Below are 17,060 nucleotides of genomic sequence, written 5' to 3' on the forward strand. Positions count from 1 at the left end.
CGTTGCGTTGTGCTTGGGTGACGTTCGGGCTGTGTTGTGAATGCGACTGATGAATCTGGCATTGATGTGACTCCTGATGGCTTGAGCATACATGTCGAGGGCAGCGGCCTTCCGGAAGGGTCCAATTCGACTCTTTGCTCTTCGGTTGCCGCACCGCAGATCTCTCGGTCTGCTGTTCCGGTTCATTGGTTATCTCATTGGGTTCGCTGTCGGCCACTTGTGGTCTGTGGAAGAACTCCCGGAGCCTCATTCATCTGATGAATTCTTCCGTGTCTGCCGCGAGACTGGTGGGGCTCATTTTGGTGGTGGTGCAGAAATTGAGACCTCTGCTGAGGACTTCGGTTCCGTCTGGCTGAAGGGTGTAGTCTGACAAGTTGACAATTGATTTCCCTGTATTGTTTCCTACTGCGGTACTGGGGGAGGCTTGGTTGCTGCTGGTGGTGATGCCGGGTTTCTCAAGCTTCCTGTTCTTGGTGTGCATACAGGTGGCGTAGTATCATTGTCTCATCTGTTTGGCAGTGTTCCGCAGCTGGTCTGCTGTGTCCTGAGTGCAAGTTGAGAATACGGACTCTATCTTGGTTTCCAGGTTGAAGCGTCTCCTGTCGAGCTGGTGTACGAGGTGATTGAGGAGTGTGAGTGACGTGCAACGGCAGAGTCTCTCAGTGTCGTCTGTGTTGTAGGTCGACTTGAGTGCGTTTGTGATCTGTAGCCCTTTCAGGATCTTGTCTGCTTTCTTGCATCTTTGTAGAAACTTAATATCAGTGTCTATATGCGCGATCTTCTTGGAGATCCTCTCCACTTTGAGCCGGCAGTTTACGGTGTCGATGGTAGCCATGATGTGGAGATGCCGGCGTTGGACTGGTGTGAGCACAGTAAGACGTCTTACTACATCAGGTTAAAGCCCAACAGGTTTGTTTCAGTTAAGTGGGGTGCTCTTTCCAAGAGCCGATGCAGGCTCGATGTGCCGAATGGCCTCCTTCTGCACTGTAAATTCTATGATTCTATGATTCCTATTGGTTCTTCAAAAGTACTGCGGGCCACCGCCAACCCAGACATCTGTTTTTCAAAAAAATGGGTGATCTTTAAGAAGCAGATGTTTCAGGTACAGGTTATGTACATTCCAACAAGAGGGAAAGCTAAGGCCGTTTGGATGTTGAAGGAGATACGGAATATAATTAAATACAAAAAGAGCATGCATGTTGCATGTCATGAGAATTCTTCAAGTGAGGATCAGGCCAAATACAATGGCCGGGATTCTCCAACTCCCCGCCGGGTCGGAGAATCCCGGGGGGCGGCGTGCATCCCGCCCCACCGCCGGCAGTCGTGTTCTCTGGCGCTGTTTTTTGGGCCGGGCGGGGTTCATGCCATGTTGGTCGGGGCTATTGGCAGCCCCCCCCCCCCCCCCCCCCCCCCCCCACCCACTCCGGCAATTCTTCGGGCCCGATGGGCTGAGCGGCCGTCCATGTTTGGCCAGACCTGCCGCCGTGGGTTACGCATGGTCCCACACGGCAGAACCTGGCAGGTAAGTCAGCTGGGGCGCGTGGGGGGAGGGGGGGGGTGAGAGGATTCAGCCCTGGGGAGGCCCCCATAGTAGCCTGGCCTGCAATTGGGGCCCCCCGATCTGCGCGGGGGTACTCCTTGCTCGGCGCTAGCCTCTGTAGCTCCACCATGGCCGCCGTGGAAAAGAGAACCCCCTGCACATGTGCCTAAACACGCCGGCAGTTCCACGCATGCGCGGGGTCACGTCGGCACTTTGGCGCATGCGCGAACTCACGCAATCTCTTCGGCGACGCTGGAGCGGCTACATCCCCTCCGGCGTCCACCTAGCCATCCAGACAGGTGAGAATTTATCACCTTGGGGGCCCGTTGACGCCGGAGTCATTGGCGCCTGTTTTCCCACTGGTGTGGGGACTTAGTCTCCGGAAAGGAAAATCCCATCTAATATGTTGAGAAGGGTAATGAAGAGGAAAATAGACTGGCAGGAGGGAATCTGAGAATAGAATGGCAGTTAACTTAAAAGGTAATCCAAAAATCTTCTGCCAGCATATAAGTAGTAAACAGGTAGGACGAGGTGGTAAGACCTATCAGAGACAAAGATGATGGTAGATGCTTAGAGATGCAGTAAAGGTGCTTACTAAGAAAAAGGATACTGGCAGAAAACTGGTAGCAGCAAAATGGCAGAGGTAATGGGGTGAAAATTGATAAGAAGGGTGTTAGGGAAAAGCTGGCTATGCATATAAAGGATATGTCCCCTGGTCTGTGTGGTGATCACAAGTTAACCAGATGCAACACAACTGAGCGACCACTAGAGGGAGCACGGGAGAGCCATATAAATAGATCAGGACAGGAAGTGAGGACACTTTTCACAGCAGGCGGGCTGGCAAGCAGGACACACAGCAAGCAAAGCTGGTAGTTAGCACTGGAAGGTAGTTCTAGGTCGAGCTCTGGAAACTGAACGAACCCACAATAAAGCATCTTCTCCACACTTGAGACTGCGAGCTTTATTAAGACACGAGGAACAACACATGGTACCAGCAGTGATTTCAGGACGCTTACGACAGGACAACTCAGCTGCAGATACAGAAAGCACAAAATGGCATGGAAATCTCCTACTGGACATTTGACTGGGGAAGACATCGCTAATTCGAGGATGTGGCATGGATACCCACCTCAGCTGGACACGACTGGTAATGTAAGAAATGTCTGGAAAAGGTTTAAACAAATGTTCGATTTTTATCTCATAGCTAATGATGTTGCAGAAGCCTCAGACAAAATTAAAATAGCAATTCTCATCGAAGGGCCTGTCAATAGGAAAGTGTATAATGGATTTAAACACTCAAAAGGTGAAGACAGGAACAGCTTACAAACGTTACTAAACAAATTTGAAGAGTACTGTGAGAAATTTGAACAGCAAGGCATGCTCACAGTCCAACCTGCACAGAGACTGAGTGATGCAAGACTTAAAAAATCACAAAAAGATCAGGAAATCGCGAATGCACAGTACAGATCAAAAAGAAGAAATAACATGAATTTTTCACAAAGCCAAAACGCTGAAATCCAGTCCAGATCGGAAAGAAAAGGTAACTTACAACTTTTAGAAAAAAAAACCGCTGAAATCCGCGATAAAATGGCGTCGGAGCACATTTTGCAGTCTCTGGTAAGCAAAGAACTACAAATCGCGTCTGCGCATGCGCCGGAGCCGGAAGTTGCGCATGCGCCGGAACCGGAAGTCGCGCATGCGCCGGAACCGGAAGTCGCGCATGCGCAGTTTACAAAAGATCGCGTCGCGGATCGTTATGCGCATGCGCAAGCCGCGCATGCGCAGTCAAAAAAAGTCTTCGTCGCGGACCGTCATGCGCATGCGCAAGCCGCGCATGCGCAATGGACACCGAACCGCACAAGGAAAGAAAGCCGATTTGCGCATGTGCAAGTCGTTCCTACGCGTGACGTCATGACGTCTGAGAATCCTGACCACGCCCACTTAAAAGGGAAATGCCCGAAAATTGAAAACAAGACACTTAAAGTGGTAAAACCAAATTTTCTTGCCTCAGAACACAGAAAAACGCCTGAACTTAAACCAACAGTGAAAAACAACTTGCACAAAACCTTGGAAAAAGCTGCCTTCACCACACACAGTGAAGCGAACAAAAAGAATTCCGAAACAACAAAAGATGATTTGTTTTTCGACGATTACCTCTCAGACCTGACTGGGTCAGTCGGATATGCTTATCACAGCATCAGCGACACGGTCGCAAAGCACAACACGAACCAACTCGTGGTAGATGAATCCAACCAAGATGATTTGGTTTTCAAAGAATACTACTCAGACATGGAGGAGTTATTTGGACATGCTGATCACAGCATCAGCGACACCGTTGCAAAGCTCAACACGACTCTGCTCATGGTGGATGAATCCAACACCATGGTGCCATGGCAGCTCGTCGATACATTGGATGACAGCAATACCCAAGACGAAGACGACGCCACACAGAGAGCACAGGAAGACTCCACGGAGCGAGCGATGACAGGCTCCACAGTGCGAGTGATGAAAGACGCCAACAGGGATGCAAGCAAACACTCCCGGGCGGACACCAAGCATGAACAAGACCATGAAGGTAAACCCGCTGTACCTGAGCAACCGCAAGCAGACTATGAAAGTCTACCAAGCTCACAGGAACAAGAAGAAAGAGCGGACTATGAAAGTCCAACACGCTCACAGGAACAAGAAGAAAAAGCAGACTATGAAAGTCCAACACGCTCACAGGAACAAGAAGAAGACAATGCACCTCTGCCCACTGCATGCGAAGACAGTGACAAGGTGATCACACTCAACGTACAGGATCACAGTGAGACTGACAGTTCTCAGCTTGTCTGTACCGAAGCACAGAGCGAAAACAGTGACAAGGTGCTCGCACTCGACGTACAGGATCACAGTGAGACTGACAGTTCTCAGCTTGTCTGTACCGAAGCACAGAGCGAAAACAGTGACAAGGTGCTCGCACTCGACGTACAGGATCACAGTGAGACTGACAGTTCTCAGCTTGTCTGTACAGAAGCACAGAGTCGGGCCACCCAACAGTCCAGAGAGACGATGCCGAAAGAAAACATGCAGATTTTGACTCCAGAAGAGGAGCACCTGGAGCCCAGAGAGACAACGCCAAAAGAAAACATGCAGATTTTGACTCCAGAAGAGGAGCACCTGGAGTCCACAGAGACAATGCCGAAAGAAACCATGCAGATTCTGACTCCAGAAGAGGAGCACCTGGAGTCCAGAGACATCAAACAAAAAGAAACCATGCAGATTTTGACTCCAGAAGAGGAGCACCTGGAGTCCAGTGAGATAACATCAACAGAAATCATGAAGATTTTAACTCCAGAAGCGGAGCACCAAGAGTCTAGAGAAACCACGTCAACTGAAATCATGCAGATTTGGACTCCAGAAGAGGAGCGCCGAGAGTCCACAGACACCGCGTCAAATGTAATCAAGAAGACTTTGACTCCGGAAGACGAGCACCAAGAAAGCAAAGATGCGGAATCCAATTCTCCACAACTGATTGATGTCACCTGCACCGATGCAACATCAGATCATTCGCACCACTCGCGAGACGGAATGCTCAATGACTCAAATTATCCACTCGGGACACTCATAGAGTATAACAAGAAAAACAAAAGTCAAAAGAAACACAGCAAGAACAAAAACAACATGAAGCGCGACAAGACCAACAACAATAGCAAGAAGCACAGCAGAAACGAGAACGACAACAGCAAGAAGAAAAGCAACATGAAGCGCGACAAGACAAACAACAATAGCAAGAAGCACAGCAGAAACGAGAATGACAACAGCAAGAATAAAAGCAACATGAAGCGCAACAAGACAAACAACAACGTCAGGCACAAAGATAGCGACAACGACAGAGGCAGAAACAACAAGAATGGCAACAAACACAACAAAGTCAGGAGCAAAGATAGCGACAACAACAAAGACGGAAACGACAAAAACAGCGACAAGTACGGCAACGGAAACAACAAAAACAGGAACGACAGAAACAACAGCAATGAAACAACGACTTGTACACAATGGCACTACTTGGCACATGATGGACGATGCCACAGCACACTGCAAAACGATAACAAGACTACAAACATGTCATGGGATGACAACGAATCGCACAAACTCACGTCTGCTCCAGAACAAGCAAGCACACCAGCATCCAAGGCGGATGAGACAATAAATCAACACCACAAGCACAAAAAAAAAGTCCATGCCAGTCAACATCAGTGATGTGACCATGCAAACACCTCGGGATGACGCATTGGGTACTTAAGATAACAAGGAACACCAACAACATTCACAGCGGACTTGCAATATCAATATCACCACGTCATCAACAACAAAAAAAGAAAAAAAAAAAGCTCTGAACAAATTCATCAAGTTTGGACTCATAAATGTGTTTATTAAGTTTGGACATATAAATACATTGGCTTTGTTAACCAAGGCAATAGCATCATCACTTGTATAGATACGCATATCATAAGTTACTGTTTTGTATAATTTTCCTTAATGATGTACAGAAACTATGTAATGAGAAAGAGGGGGATGTGGTGATCGTAGATTGACCAGATACAAAAACAACAGAGCAAACACGAGCGGGAGAGCTATAAATACACTGGGACAGGATGTACAATTTTCTTTAACGATGTTCAGAAAATATGTTAAGAGAAAAAGGGGGATGTGGTGATCACAAGTTAACCAGATGCAACACAACTGAGCGACCACTAGAGGGAGCACGGGAGAGCCATATAAATAGATCAGGACAGGAAGTGAGGACACTTTTCACAGCAGGCGGGCTGGCAAGCAGGACACACAGCAAGCAAAGCTGGTAGTTAGCACTGGAAGGTAGTTCTAGGTCGAGCTCTGGAAACTGAACGAACCCACAATAAAGCATCTTCTCCACACTTGAGACTGCGAGCTTTATTAAGACACGAGGAACAACACAGTCTGAATGGCTTGCATCATAGGTTGCTAAGTGGCAGTGAAGATACGGGAAATGTTTGTCATAATCGTTCCTAAAGGTGTGTGCGGATTAGAAAGTGACAAATGTGATACCCTTGTACAAGAAAGGGTGTAAGGGCATTCCTCGTAACCATAGGTTGGTCAGTTTAATATCAGTGGTGGAAACTGTAATCAGGGGGAAAAATAACAGGGACTTGGAGAGGTTTGAGGGGCAGCAGGGAATTATGGAAACAAATCGTGCTTGACTCATTAATTTGAATGTTTTAATGAAGAAACAGCGAAGGTTGATGACGGAAATGCAATGAATGATGTCTATTTGGATTTTTAAGAAAGTGTCTGACAAAGGAGCATGTAGAAAATTGGTTCGCAAAATTGAGGGGCATGGAATAAGAGGGTCAGTGTCACTTTAGATTATAGAAATAGGCTTGAGGACTGAAAATAGTGAGTTGTGGTAAATGGTTCTCTTTCAGACTGGAGGAGAGTAGACACTGATATGCCCCAAGATTCAGTGCTTGGACCACTACCTTTTCTTTTATGAATATAAATGAATTGGATATTGGAATACAAAGTAAAATGTCAAAATTTGACAAGGATATTAAATTTGGAAGTGCGGCACACTGTGGGGATGATACCAACTGACTTCAGTAGGATGGAGATAGCCTAGCAGAAAGGCTGGACAAATGGCACATGGAATTTATACAAAGAAATATATGTGATACATTTTGGCTAAAGGAATAGTATGGAATTAATGGCACGGTTCCAAAGAGTTCAGGGGCAGAGGGATTGGAGTTTTGTGAGAATAGATCTTTGAAAGTGGGAGGACAAGAACAAAGAACATTACAGTACAGGAACATGCTATTCGGCCCTCCAAGCCTGCACTGGCCATGCTGCCCGTCTAAACTAAAAACTACTACCCTTCCGGGGACCATATCCTTCTATTCACATCCTATTCATGTATTTGTCAAGACGCCCCATAGAAGTCACTATCGTATCTACTTCCACTAGCACCCCCGGCAGCGAGTTCCATGCTCCCACCATCCTCTGTGTGAAAAAACTTGGGGCGCGATTCTCCGCCCCCCACGATGGGTCGGAGAATAGCGTGAGGACCTTCCCGACATTTTTCCCGACCTCCCGCTATTCTCCCCCCCCCCCCACGCCCGCCCCCGACACGAATCGCTGCTCGCCGTTTTTTACGGCGAGCAGCGATTCTCCACTAGCCGATGGGCCGATTTCCCAGGCCTTTAAGGCCGTTTTCACGAACTGCAACACACCTGCTATCACAGTTCGTGAAAACGGCCGCAAAGTGCCGTTCTGGGGAACCATGGCACCGATTGGCACGGCCGCACCACGGCCGTGCCAAGGGTGCCATGGGCCCGCGATCAGTGCCCACCGATCGCGGGCAGCGGGTACGAACCCCACGCACTCTTTGTTCCTCCGCCGCCCCGCTGGATCAGTCCACGGGGCGGCTGAGGGGCATACCAGCCCGCGCATGCGCGGGTTTCACACATATGCGTGATAACGTCATCTGCGCATGCGCGGGTTGGAGCCGTCCAATCTGCGCATGCGCGGCTGACGTCATCATCTGCGTCAGCCGTCGCTAACTTTGGCGCGTGGGCTTAGTGAAATTCACTAAGCCCGCGATGCCGAAGTTCACGGGGCCCCGCTGCTAGCCCCAACCGGGAAGCAGAATCGGGTCCTGGGAGGGGGCACGGATGCTGCCGTGAGACACGGCCGGTTTCACGGCAGCCTTCATGACTCTCCGCATTCGCGGAGAATCGCGCCCTTGACTCGTAATCTCCATTAAACCTTGCCCTTCGTAACTTAAACCTATGCCCCCTAGTAATTGACTCTTCCACCCTGGGAAAAAGCTTCTGACTATCCACTCTGTCCAGGTGCCTCATAATCGTATAGACTACTATCAGGTTGCCCCTCAAACTCCGTCATTCCAGTGAGAACAAATCAAGTTTTTCTAACCTCTCCTCATGGCTAATGCCCTCCATACCAGCCAACACCTTCGTAAATCTCTTCTGCAACTTCTCTAAAGCCTCCACATCCTCTGGTAGTGTGGCGACCACAATTGAACACTATATTCCAAGTGCGGACTGACTACGGTTCTATAAAGCTGCAACATGACTTGCCAATTTTTAAACTCAATTCCCCAGCCGATGAAGACAGGCATGTCATATGCCTTCTTGACTACCTTCCTCACCTGTGGGCCTGTTCACCCAGATGAAAAATGAAATGAAATGAAAATCTCTTATTGTCACAAGTAGGCTTCAATGAAGTTACTGTGAAAAGCCCCTAGTCGCCACATTCCGGCGCCTGTTCGGGGAGGCTGGTATGGGAATTGAACCGTGCTGCTGGCCTGCCTTGGTCTGCTTTCAAAGCCAGCTCTTTAGCTCTGTGCTAAACCAGCCCCTGATCCCTCTGCTTATCAATACACTTAAGGATTCTGCCATTTACTGTATAATTCCCATATGTATTAGACCTTCCAAAATGCATAACATCACATTTGTCCGGATTAAACACACACCATCTGCCATCTCTCTGCCCAAGTCTCCAACCGATCTATATCCTGCTGTATCCTCTAACGGTCCTCATCGCTATCTGCAATTCCACGAATGTTTGTGTCGTTCGCAAACTTACTAATCAACCCAGTTACATTTTCCTCCAAATCACTTCTGTATGTTACAAACAGCAAAGGTCCCAGCACTGATCCCCTGCAGAACCCCACTAGTCACAGCCCTGCATTCAGAAACGCATGCTTCCACTGCTACTCTCTGTCTTCTATGTCCGAACCAGTTCTGTATCCATCTTGCCAGCTCACCTCTGATCCCGTGCAACTTCACCTTCTGTACCAGTCTGCCATGAGAGACCTTGTCAAAGGCCTTATTGAAGTCCATGTAGACAACATCCACTGCCCTACCCTCATCATCATTCCTCGAAAAACCCGATCAAGTCAGTGAGACATGATCTCCCATTCACAAAACCATGTTGCCTCTCGCGAATACGTCCATTTATTTCCAAGTGGGAGTAAATCATGTCTCGAAGCATCCTCTCCAATAATTTCCCTACCACTGACTAAGGCGCGCCGGCCTGCAATTACCTGGATAGCCTTGCAATCCTTCTTGAATAAAAGAATAACATTGGCTATTCTCGAATCCTCTGGGACCTCACCTGTCGCCAGTTAGCACACAAACCAACAATTTCCTCCCTTGCCTCTCTCCGTATTCTGGGGTGTATCCCATCATTGGGATTTTCCTTAATTCTGCTGGCCAATGATTTTTCGTAACCCCTTTTAGTCCTCCTGATTCCTTGCTTAAGTTTTTTTCTACTTTCCTTGTATTCCACACTTGCTTCATGCATTCCCAGCCTTTTAGCCTTGACAAATGCTTCCTTTTTCTTTTAGACTAAGCTTTTTCGCGCCTATCAACTCACACTTGAGTGCCTCCCACATGGCAGATGTTGATTTGTCCTCATACATCTGCCCCCAATGTACATTCTTCAGTTCCTGCCCAATATTGTTGTAATTAGCCTTCCCCCAATTTAGTATCTTCACCTGAGGACTGCACCTTTTTTTATGCAACAGTACGTTAAAGCTTACTGAATTGTGGTCACTGTTCCCGAACTGCTCCCCTACTGAAATATCGACCAACTTGCCAGGTACATTCCTTAATATCAGGTTCAGTACGGACATGTTAAGAGAGAAGTTAGTGAAGCATGTGAACTTCATAAATACAGGTATTGCATAGAAAAGCTGGGAAGTTATGCTGAGCCATTATAACGCTCTGGTTAGGCGACAACTTCATCCACTTCTCGTCACCACACTGTAGGAAAGATGTGATGATCTTTGAGACAGAGTGCTTCCAGGGATGAGGGAATTTAATTTCAAAGTTAGGTTGGAGGAGCTTTGGTTGTTCTTCTTGCAGCCAAAGAGATTGAGGGGGAACCTGATAGAGGGGTACATGGCTATGGAATATATATCAGGTAGACAAAGAAAACGTGTTTGCATGAGCTAAAGGTACAAGGGCTAAGGTACACAGGTTTAAAGTTTTGTGCAAAAGATACAGGGGGGAATGTGAGGAATTATTTTTCACAGCATGTGGTACTGGCCTGGAACTCAGTGCCCATGAGGTTGAAAGTGGTGACGATCACGGGTTTTAAAAAGAAACCAAATCGGACACTTGAGGGAAAAATAAACTTTCAGGGCTGTGGGGAAAGAACCTAGGAATGGGCCTGTATGGATTGCTCTAGAAAGCGCTGGCATGGGCCTGTTGGGCTGAATGGCCTCCTTCTGTGTCATAACCACTGTATGTTACACACCATATTACAGACTGAAAGTTATTATCTGGTGCTTATTTTGAAATCTATTTCCTGTTAATACACAAAAATAGTATTGAATATTGAATAATTGACATCGAGGACTGTGTTGAATGACAACTGAGCCAAACCATGTGATGAGGCATTTGAGCATTTCTTCGATAGCATCAAAAACGCAAAAGTGAAGTTAAGCCTATATCAGCATCACTTCCATCTAAGGATTAATGTTATTCATGAAATATATGCTAGCCTCTATGAAACCATATCAAGGTGCTGTTCCTCAAGGTCAGCTTTGCTCTCTTTTGTGCACATTATTTGTTGACTGAAAGCAGACTTCATGATCGACAGTGACTGATGGCACGCTCCATCCACTGAATCATATGATTTGAACTGAAGTGTTATTGTGATTTGAATGAATGTAGTGCCGTGTTTTACCTGACTGCGGTTACAGAGTAAGAACGTAACTAGCATGGCTTGGATGTATTCTAACGCAGCAGCCAATCATAAAGCTACAAACTATGAGAATGCAGCTAAGTGTTCTGTCAGCAACATCTGACATTAAAATGATCTGCTACTTAAATATATCTCTTGTGTATTCTTAATTGTATATTCTATCTATTTTTAATAATGCATACAATTATAAACAGAATATTCAAAACTTAATGAAGAAATGTGGACGCAGCAGAATAAGCAGAGGCAGCTGTTTCAATTTTGGCATTATTTTAATGCATGTCATTTACAGGGACAGAGGCAATTTTGCTCTCCCCCCCCCGCCGAACCTTTCTCTATCCCTTCCATCTCAGTGAATTGCATTTAATAAAACATCAGTTTAAATCAATTGTGAGCAACATTCTGAGGGTCAGCTAAGCTGAGAAACTGACTCGGCTAAAAAACAAATAAACAGTAATCAGTAATATAGAGAAAATACCGAGGTGCGCACAGGAAGCAACTGCACCTCTACCAATGCCAGCTTATCAACTGGAACAATCTACTGTCAGACCCTGGTAGAATCCATCCTAAAATGCTCAGGGTGGCTGAAGTGCTTCTCACCATAATCCTTTTATAAATAGTCACTTGGTAGTACAGAAATCGAGTATTGCTGAAAGAGACACATCTGGCGATCTAGTGGCTGCTCCAGCCATGTGAGCAAATCCCGTAATGGCCATTAAATTTCGATGGGGACCCAAAACGGGATTTGCGTTGGTGAGATTTCAGTTTGCAAACTTCCCCGTCCCCCTCCCCCCGCCGATGAAGCAATCACATTTACGCCCAGGAACCTGATCAGCGTATTTTACAATAAATTTTAATGTCATTAAAGGGCTTGACACAAAGAACAAAGAAAATTACAGCACAGGAACAGGCCCTTCGGCCCTCCAAGCCTGTGTTGGTCATGATGCTCTAACTAACATCCTTTGCCAGTGCGTTCTAGGCACCCACCACTATCTGCGTGAAAAATGTACCTCACACACCTCCTTTAAACTTTCCCCCTCTCACCTTGAACCTATGTCCCCTTGTAATTGCCACTTCCACCCTTTGTAAAAGCTTCTGACTATCCACCCTGTCTATGCCTCTCATAATTTTGTAGATCTCTATCAGGTCTCCCCTCAACATCCATCTTTCCTGTGAAAACAATCCTAGTTTATAAAGCCTCTCCTCATAGCCAACACCCTCAGGACCAGGTAACACCCTGGTGAACCGTCTTTGCACTCTCTCCAAAGCTACCACGTCCTTCTGATAATGTGGTGACCAGAACTGCACGCAATACTCCAAATGTACTCAATGCCCCGGCTCATGAATGCAAGCATGCCATATGCCTTCTTAATCACCTTGTCCGCCTGTGTTATTACTTTTAGGGAACTCTGGACCTGCACGCCCAGATCCTTCTGTATGTTAATGTTCCCGAGGGTTCTGCCATTTACAGTATAGTTCATACCTAGATTTGATCCTCCAAAATACATCACCTCGCATTTGTCCGGATTAAACTCCATCTGCCATTTCTGTGCCCAAGTCCCCAATCTATCTATATCCTGTTGTATCCTTTGACAATCCTCGGCACTTTCAGCAACTCTGCCAACCTTCTTGTCATCCGCAAACTTACTAATCAGATCATCCACATTTTCCTCCTGATCATTCATATATACTACAAACAGCAGAGGTCCCGGCACTCATCCCTGCAGAACACCACTAGCTACAGATCTCCAATCAGAAAAACACCCTTCCACCTCTACTTTCTGTCTTCTATAACCAAGCCAGTTATGTATCCATTGGCCAGCCCACCCGAATCTCATGTGATTTTAGTTTTTGTACTAATCTGCCATGTGGAACCTTGTCAAATGCCTTACTAAAGTCCATGTAAACTGCATCAACAGCCCTTCCCTCAGGGGGGCAGTGTTTGGCAGGCTAGGTCTGCACATGGCTGGCGCCACGTTGCACGGCACGGCTGGCGCAGGCTGCTGCCATGTGCATGCGGGGCCATGGACCTGGCCATTCTCCGGCCATCTCTGCAAGGAAAGCCGGGAGCTTTACGCTGCATGGCTGCTAGCTCTCCACCAGACGGAGGATCAGTGCGGGGTGGCGCCAACTTTCTGGTCGTAAGACCAGACAGATCCTGCGGCTATAAAAATCCAGCCTGTCTCTCAGTATCTTTTCCAAAAGCTTCCCCACCACTGATGTCAGTCTCACCCGCCTATAATTTGCTGGATTGTCCCTGCTTCCTTTCTTAAACAACGGAATAACATTGGCTATTCTCCAGTCCTCTGGAGCACCAGCTGTGAAAGAGGATGTGAAAATATCCGTTAAGGTCCCAGCTATTTCTCCCCTTGCCTCCCGCAGTAACCTGGGAAAGTTCCCATCTGGCCTCTGGGACATGTCTACCTTAATGCAATTTAGGATACTCAACACTTCCTCCTTTGATGTGGAGATACAGGTGTTGGGCTGGGAAATGAAATGAAATGAAAATCGCTTATTGTCACGAGTAGGCTTCAATGAAGTTACTGTGAAAAGCCCCTAGTCGCCACATTCCGGCGCCTGTCCGGGGAGGCTGGTACGGGAATCGAACCGTGCTGCTGGCCCGCTTGGTCTGCTTTAAAAGCCCGCGATTTAGCTGAGTGAGCTAAACCAGCCCAGCCCAGGGTGGACACAGCAAGAATTCACCTGAGGAAGGAGCTGTGCTCCGAAAGCTAATGATTCGAAACAAACCTGTTGGACTTTAACCAAGTGTTGTAAGACGTCTTACTGTTCCTCCTTTGGTACATGATGTTCTCAAGAAAGTTCACACACTTATTCCTGACCTCAACATCTGTCATATCCTTCTCCCTGGTGAATACCAATCCAAAGTAATTATTAAGAATTTCACCCACTTCCTGTGGTTCCATGCATAACTTCCCTCTATTGTCCTTAAGTGTGCCTACTCTTTCTCTTACTACCCTCTTGCTCCTAATATATGCATTAAAAGCCTTGAGATTGTCCTGGTCCGTGTTTGCTAAAGACATTTCATGGCCCCTTTCAGCCCCTCTAATTTCTCGTTTTAGTTTTTTCCTTTCATTGTACTCCTCAAGGGCTTTTTCAGTTTTTAAGTGCCTACACCTATTGTATGCTTCCTTTTGACTAAGTTTACAATTTCCCTTGTCATCTACGGTTCCCCAATCCTACCACTTCTATCCTTTATTTTTGCAGGGACATGTCTGTCCTGCACTTCAACAAACTGGCCTTTAAACGCCTCCCACATGTCAGATGTGGATTTGTCCTCAAATAGCCACTCCAAATCCACATTCCCCAGTTCCTGTCTAATTTGGATGCAATTGGCCCTCGCCCAATTGGGCACCCTCACCAGCAGGCCACTCTTGTCCTCATCCATGACTACTCGAAATCCTATGGAATTATGGTCGCAAAGCCCAAAATCCTTCCCACGGAAACATCATTCACCTGGCCTGGCTCATTCCCCAATACCGAGTCCAGTATTGCTCCCTCCCTGGTTGGATTGTCAACATACTGTATGAAAAAAGCGCTCCTGGACACATCTCACAAATTGCTCTCCACTCGCCCCTGGCTGCAAGGGATTCCCAGTCAATATGGGGGAAGTTAAAAGCGGCCATCACAACTACTATGCTTTTTTCACAACTTTTTCAGCATCTGACGACACAACTGCTCCTCTGTCTCCTGTGGACTGCTGGGAAGTCCATAGTAAAATCCCAAAATTGTGATTTCACCCTTCTTATTCCTGAGCTCCACCCATAATGCCTCACTACAAGATCCCTCCAATGCTTCCTCCCTCAAAATGGCTGTGATCTGCTCCCTAATCAGCAATGCAGCTGCTTCACCTCTTTTGTTTCCCCTTCTGTTCCGTTTAAAACAACAATATCCTGGAATTTTAAGCTGCCAGTCCTGTCCTTCCTTTAACTATGTCTCTGTAATTGCAATTACATCATAGTTTCATGCAGTAATCCAGGCTCTCATTTCATCTGTCTTATCAGTTATACTTCTTATATTGAAGCAACCGCACTCCAGACCTACAGTCCCACTGAGCCCTGTGGCTTCCCTCTGCTCTTACTCTGCGCTATGTTTATCTCAGTCTCACATTTCCCTACTCTCTACACTTATTGGTCTGCTCTTCCGGTTCCTACTCCCCTGCCACACTAGTTTAAATCCTCACTAGCAAACCTTCCGCCCAGGATATTGGTGCCCCTCCAGTTCAGGTGCAACCCGTCCCTCCCCAGAAGACATATGAGTGATCCATATGTCTAAAGCCATCCCTCCTACATCAGCTCTTTAGCCACATGTTCAACTGTACTATCTCCCTTTTCCAAATCTCACTAGCACGTGGCACGGGGAGTAATCTTGGGATTAATACCCTAGAGGTCCTGCATTTTAGCTCCTGACCTGACTCCCTGAATTGTCTTTGCAGGACCTCTTCCCTCTTCCTGCCCATGTCATTCGTACCAATGTGGACAATGACATCTGTCTGTTTACCCTTCTTTTTCAGGATGCCCTGTAGTCGCTATTTCCACCCTCTCCGCACCATCTCCCTCCCAGCCGGCCTGACGTCACGCCACCAGGAATCACTGCTGGTTTTCGACAACAGGTCATGATAGCTATGCCGGGGCACACAGTAAGTATAGTCCCAGGATGGTGATGGAAATGGACTGACAGTGCCCTGGCACTGCCCCCTGGCAACCAGTACCAAACAGGCAGTACCAGGCAGGACCTCAGGGGAACCCAATTGGGGGGGTTCCCCTTATGCGTGGTGAGAAGATGCACAGGTCCCAATGCCAGTGGGGGGGGGGGGGGGGGGGTGATGCATGTGCGGTTACTGCCCTGATACCAGAGTGGTGGGGGGGTAGGGGAGTGCCACAATATTTGAGTGGGGGGAAACCAGGGGCTGGTTTAGCTCACAAGGCTAAATCGCTGGCTTTTAAAGCAGACCAAGCCGGCCAGCAGCACGGTTCGATTCCCGTACCAGCCTCCCCGGACAGGCGCTGGAATGTGGTGACTAGGGGCTTTTCACAGTAACTTCATTGAAGCCTACTCGTGACAATAAGCGATTTTCATTTTCATTTTCATTTCATCACCCCGATGCTTGTAGGGGGGTTTCTCCATGCCTGTGGGAGGGGGTGGGTGGAGGTTTATTTTCAGTGCCAAAAATGTTCTTATTTTTCCTCTCCTTTATTTCCGCTGTTACACTTTTGAGTCATTGGTGTTTACTGGACTATGCCTTTAGAAGCCTGGAAGCAACCTGTACCTTTAATTCAAAGAGCAGGATCCAGAAGGCTGTGCTGTTTTCGACTGGCTGACATCAATGCTGACTCAATTTGATTGATTTGGCTAGTGGCCAATGAATTGGCACAAAGGGCTGTGCTCTGTCTAGTAATGGGTGGTGATTGGGTCTTACACCACTGAAATGGTTCAGAGGCCGAAGGAGCATTCAGTTTTGTTTTGGCAACAGGGAGGTAAGAGTTCTAGCTAAATCCTCTCCAGAAAGATGTTGCTAACTCTCTTCCAAAAGATCCAGCTAAACTCTCTCCGTAAGGCCCCTGTGAGGGCTGATTCTCTCTCCAGCAAAACTGGGTTACATTCTCTTGAGACTCCAAGGTCTTGAAGTCAAACCACGAGCAGAAGGCAAGGTTTCATGTGAAATAAATTGTCTATCCAGAAATATATCGGCCGGGATGTGAACCTTGAGTTAAAGGCCCAGTTTGATGAGAAATAAATTGTCTCTCCAGAAAGCCTG

General features: G+C 47.2%; 1 protein-coding gene across 8 annotated transcripts in view; it reads right to left on the reverse strand.

Moving 5' to 3' along the window:
* LOC119972445 (RNA-binding Raly-like protein) overlaps positions 1–17,060 on the reverse strand; it is a 1,269,223-nt gene that overhangs the window by 671,036 nt on the left and 581,127 nt on the right. The window lies entirely within an intron of this gene.

This window comes from Scyliorhinus canicula, chromosome 10 (assembly GCF_902713615.1).
Source record: "Scyliorhinus canicula chromosome 10, sScyCan1.1, whole genome shotgun sequence".
Lineage (NCBI taxonomy): Eukaryota > Metazoa > Chordata > Chondrichthyes > Carcharhiniformes > Scyliorhinidae > Scyliorhinus > Scyliorhinus canicula.